Raw genomic sequence first — 6,000 nt, forward strand, 5'->3', positions numbered from 1 at the left:
CCACAGGCTGCCGCAGAGCCAAGGCTAATGGAGAGCACATTGCTGGCTGCTGTCATCCCCATTAATGCAGCCCTGCTTGCTTTAGCAATTACCTGCCAGTGCCTCACAGCCTTCCAGCTCGAGATCTCCTGCCAGCAGCTGCAGCTGATGAGTAGAGCTGGGGGGCAGATATGGAGCACCTTCATCCATGGATGCTCTGAGGGCTGGATGCCCTCTCTGCCAGAGATACCCGTGTGCCCAGGACATGGTTCTGGGACTGGGATGGGGACCAGAAGAGCCAGAAGAGCTCTGGCCACCAGAGAGCCCCAGGTGAGTGCATTTGCCCCTGGCCAGACTATGAATTAGACTTTGCAAAGTCCCTGTGGCCAGGGAAGGGTGGCAAGTCTCTCAGCACAAGTACAGCGTCTGTGGCTGCACCCATGCTCGTGGTAAAGCTCTGCATCAGGAAAGGATGTCAGTGACAGCAGTGCTATGGTCCCCCACAGCCACTAAGTGCTGGCTGGCAGGTGACAGCATTCATCAGCTACTGGGACAACTGAATGTCCTCAGGAAGGGGCACAGAGGCCACACTGGCTTCTTCTGCACTGGCACCCCAACTCCAAATCCCCCAGAGGCACTAGTCTTGAAAGGAAAGAGGAAAAAAATTTCTCCTGAATCAGGGCAAGAAGGGTTAGGAGATTGCTGGGCTTTCTTCTTAAATGTGATTTTTTAAGTTAGAAGAGAAAATGCTCTTTTTATTTACTTCTTGCTTTCTGAGCTTTTAGGGTGCATCAGGGTCAGGTTTTCAAAGTGTTTCTCCAAGCAGTGAGGGATAGAAGCTTATTTAAAAGTGAAGTGAGGTGGGAGAAAGAGAAAAACATGCTGCTGCCATCGGGAACTGGGTTTGCAGAAGAAACAGCAAGTCCTGAGAAAAGCACAGCAATGGGGTCACCCTTTACAACTCTCCAGCTTGCTGTGAGTCTCAAAACCTCATCCCCAAATCCTCATATTTTTCTAAATGTCTCCCAGTACCTTCCTTCACCACTGCAGCTTGCCCTGCATGGCCCAGTGTGTGGGCTGCAGCACTTCAAACCCACCCCAAACCCCTTCCTCCTCCGGAGCTCAGCCCTCCAGTAGCCCTGTATCAGCTGAAGTGCTCATGCAAAATTGAGTCACAGACCTTCCAGAAGAGGGAGAAGCATCTCCAGCCTTCCCCAGAGGGCAATAGCAGTGAACATTCAAATAGCCACAATGTAATTTCCCCATGATGTTGAAAACTCTCTCTGCCCAGCCTCAGCCCTTGCTCTGCAGCACGCTTCACTCCATCAGCGCCGCCTGAGGGCCCTGTGTCTGTGTGCCAAACAAAACACCTCTCTGCCTAAAAAACAGTTTTGCCACCCTAATCTTTGCCACCCTGATCACCATGACCAGGAAAGCTTAAAGAGGTTTGTTCTACGTGCACATCCCAGAATACCTCAGTGCCATGACATTCCATGATCCCCGAGCCAGTCTGCAGGTGGGGAGCAGCTCAGAGCAGGCTGCTGATGTGCTGTCCTACTTCCCCTATCAGACATAGGAAATAGGAAATATACATATAGGAAATAGCTCTGTTCTCACCAAAAGCTGTCACAAGTGCATTAGGCAGTAGCTCTTTGCACAGTGATGTCAATCAACTCTTCCTAGCTTCATGGGGATGGCGCTCCTAGTGCTATATGTCTGCTTTGGGGTGGAGGACAGTGGGTGATGGGCATGGGTGCAGTCCTGAAAGCAGCCTTGGTCCCCTCAGCCCTGTTGTGACACACCAGAGAGTAAAGAAGCTCCACACCTGGCTCTGGGGATGTAAGCCTTCAGCAGGAGGCATGGATGCTGCAGAAAGCAGCCTCAGAGTCAGTGCTGGCAGCTTCCATCCATCTGACCAGCTCCAGATTCACCAGCCCAGCTGCCCAGGCCACCCATGACAGAGGGACCTGTGCCAGCCCAGGACCTGGCTGTGCCCAGGTGACAGACTGTCCTGTGAAGCTGTCTTTAATCTTTTCATGTTTGAAAGGCATGGTTACCAAGCAGCTGGTTTGTCCAACCCCAGAAGCAGCTGGAGGCACAGCAGCCAGGCTGCATCAGGAGAGGCAGCAGCAAGGTCCTTTGGGATCGCTGTGCCCCGAGTGGGGAGCTCCAGGCCACTAGTGCTGGCAGATAAAGAGATGCTGCTTGTGTTTGCCATGGCACATGAGTACCAGGCCCCTCACACAGACCAGAGGAGGAGCAGCTGGGCTTCCCACAGCAGGGTTTGGCTGGAAGTCCCAGGAGCTCAGTTTACACAAGCACCTGGGTGCTTTTCAGCCAACAGGCACGCACCTCTCAGCATAGCCAGAAACTAAACCTGCATGTAGACCTGAAAGAGAAATGTCAGCTTTGTGCATTGTGGAGGAGTTGATGCTTACCACTGGCAGTGCTGTGCAAAGCAGTCCCACGTGCTGAGGTCACAGGACTCCAAAGGGTTGGACAGCAGGGACCAGCTGGAGGCACCTCAGCTCTGGCTGGGGCTCACAGGGCAGCCAGCTGGTCTGTCAGGCTGCGTCAGGCCGGAGGGCCAGCCCTCCAGAGCCAGCTGGGACTCCGAAGAGCCTCATCTCCCTCTGTTTACCACATCCTTCCTGCCAAGGCTTTCCTTGGCCAAGCAGTGGCTGTGTCTCGGTGCTGCTGCCCGATGCTGCTTGGCTGGAACAGAGCTGCCCTGGGAGTGAGGGAGGGAGGGGGCCGGGCACGATGGATGTGCTCTGCCAGCCTTGCTGGGCTGGCTGCTGAGTGTGTGGCTGCATCTGACGGGCCTGTGCTGGCACCAGATTGATGTCCTTTTTGTTCCTGATAAGGATCCCAAGTCTCCTCTGGGTTCTAGCAGCAATTCTTTTATCCTTCCTGATTGTGGCATCCGCACTGCCGGCGTCCCCGGAGATGCATCAATCGCGGAGCTGCAGGCGCTGCGGCTGCTATCGGCAGAGATGATGGAAAAGCTACAGCAACAGCTGTCATTTCTCCCTGTTTGCGTTTTGTTCTCGACTATCAGTAGGATGTTTTCCAGCAGACACCTATCAATCTGCCGCAGCGGAGCCCAGCCTTGTCTGTGTGCCTGCCAGTGCCAGTGCCAGAGCCTGCCTGCAGCCTCCTGCCTGCGGCCAGCCCGCTGCCATGCCCTCTCTCCTGCCTGGGAGCTGCCCATCCTGCAGCGCTGGAGGGCAGGGCTCCATCCCGGGGCCAGGGCAGCAGGTGGGGTGCAGCCAGGGACCCTGTGCCTGCTCTGGCCCTGGCCTGTCCCCACGTGGCACTTGCTGCTCCCTTCCTTAGCGCTTTGTTTCAGCAGCCCCCTGCTTTGGGCTGGCTGAGGTGTGCCCTGCAGGTTCCAGGAGATGAGGACAAAAAGGAGCAGAGGGGCACTGAGGAAGTTGCATGGCAGCCCATGTGCCAAGTGGGATGGCAGCCCCTGAGACAAGCTCTGCAGAGCCCAGGATTAGGGCTGGGCATTCGGGGTTACTCTGGGGCTGCCCAGCCACCCTCTCCCACTCCGGACTCCCTTGGAAGTACTGCCCTGTGAGGAGGAGCTGCAGCCCTGGACAGGGTGAGTCAAGCCCATCCCTGTGACATCAGGGCTGACAGCACCAAAGGAAGAGCTTCACAGGGACATAAGTGGCAGCGGGCACATCTTTTAGCTCCATGTGATGAGATAGAGTACCTCATATGGAGAAAAGCTTTGATTTGATTTGACTAGTTCTTCCTCAAATTCTTTTGAATTGAGGATGAACATGAGAAGAATTTCTAGTTAGCTAGGATTACAGGACCTCCAAACACATTTCCTTTCAGAAGGGACCTTCCAGAGCACCATGGAGCAAAGAGGGCTGTGGGGTCTGTGATGCCCCCAGCCCCTTCTGCACTCTGCTGCTGGCATTACCTGCCTCCAGGCCAGGAAAGGCAGCAGATCCCATGGCCTCAGTGCCCACCATTTATGTCACCCACTCTGGGATGGCTAAAGACAAGATAAAGACAGGCACCAAGTCCCATTTAATGCCACTCTCTATCCATCACTGAGCTCACAGGCGTATCGTTCCTCATTATTTAACATCCTCAGCCTGCTCCTGCCCTGCACAGGAGTCAGCACCTAAAGTGACACCTGCAGTAATCCAAGTTTTCCCCTCCAGCTGGTCAGGGAAAGTCACTGTCCACTTGCTGCTCCCTGAAAATGGCCAGAGGAGGACACAGTTCCTGCTCCACAGCCAGCAGACACCTGCCAGCTGGGACTTCTGTCCCTTGCCATCTGCCCTGTCCCACTGGTGATTTCACATCCTTCTGTACTGGGCTTTCCCCTTCACATAGTTCTGTCTCTCTCTCTCCTCCCAGCCTTGGCTTTGCTTCTTGCCCCTCATCAGCTCCTTGCCATGGTGTCCCTCAGTAGCCCAAGCCCAGGGCCCAGAATACCACTGCTCTGCCTGCAGGTCTGAGCAGATGCCCAGTTTCTTTCTGTGAGGCTGGAAACACCCGATATGGCAAAAATTTACATGCAGACATCCGCAGTTTTTTTGTGGTATCTTCATGTCTCTTGGCTGTTGGTATGGCTGACGTGCAGCTGCATAGCTGGGCTGTCAGTGCCACCACAGAGCAGCTGGGGGCATGTTGCAACCCCAGCTGGATGAGCCTGTCCCTTCAGATGCAGCTGAGGCAGCTCCTGGTTTTGCTCTAAGAGTGTCCTTGTGTTTGGGCTGGCAGGTGCCAGTTGGCACCACCCCTTCCCTCCTGCTCCAGGTTGGGTTGTAGTGTCTTCAGGCAGAGACTAAATGTTCCAGACACTGGCCGAGAAAGCAGACTATCCTAAAGACATGTTTCTTTCTCTTTGGATTTATTTGGGTTTTGTTTTGTTTTGTTTTTAAGCCTCACTTAACTCAACTGAGTGACATGTGCTGCTTTTGGTGAAAAACCACTGTTTCCTGCCACACTTGGGCTGGGATTGCAGATTGCTGTGATGGCCCCTAGCTTTTCCTCCTCAGGCTAAAGCATCTTCTGTGAAAGCCAAGAGCTGATTTCCCTGCTAGTGCCACATTAGAAAGCCTCTTGTGGCTCCTCGTGCAGGAGTGGCCGAGCTGTCCCAATGCAGCAGTTCTTGGATGCAGCCTGTTCTCCTGGGGTGCCCAGTGTCCAGCTCTGCATTAACCTGACTCCCCAGTGAAGCTTTTCCATCCAAGCCTGTGGTGCTAATTAAACAAATACATCTCAATTCTGATTAAAATCTACATGTAAATCGTTGTGATGTTTCACAGCAGGCTGCATTTTAGCAGTTGGCTCTGCAATTTCTTATGCCTCCTCTGAGAGTGCATGGTCAATGAACCTTGGTGGGGGTTGAAACTTCCCAGGCCCTCCTGCCTGGGAGACAGGACTTGCTGTCTCCATACCCTGCCAAACCCAGCTCTTCATCCTTGCCTCCCTGCACAGGACTGTGTGCCAGGGCAGGGACTGTTTTTTTCCTGGGCACCTCATTGATTAAGTCTTGTTTTCTTTTTGTGCAAGAGCAGTCTCTTCAGCTGGGATGAAAAGTTCAGGCATGAGGTAAAGGCTGAGCTGTGGCACTCAGGCTCCATCTGCAGTGCCCAGAACAGCATAGGATTTTTCCACTACACAGCCTGACTGAGCCACACAGTGCTGCATCTTGTATTATGCTTGTTTGCTTTCCTCTCTTCTCTGGCAAGTGAACAGAAAGGAAAGAGAGAGAGTGAGAGAGAGAGAAGGCTTTTTAACCTGTTTATAGACTCAAAGTAATTATAAATAGAAAGGTTGCCTGCCTTTTTTGGTGAAGATAAACTTCTTGAGAGACAGCCTTTGTGCATATTGAGCACTGCTCCTGAAGCTCTCTCCCTCTGCATGGGAGGGAGAGAGGACGCACGCTGCACATATCAAAGGCACTAAATACGGCTGAGATGCTACAGGGGGTACTATGAACTATTCCAATGACATTTTCATCTTGGGGGAAAAAAAAGAAAGAGT

Source organism: Melospiza melodia, chromosome 6 (genome assembly GCF_035770615.1).
Source record: "Melospiza melodia melodia isolate bMelMel2 chromosome 6, bMelMel2.pri, whole genome shotgun sequence".
Lineage (NCBI taxonomy): Eukaryota > Metazoa > Chordata > Aves > Passeriformes > Passerellidae > Melospiza > Melospiza melodia.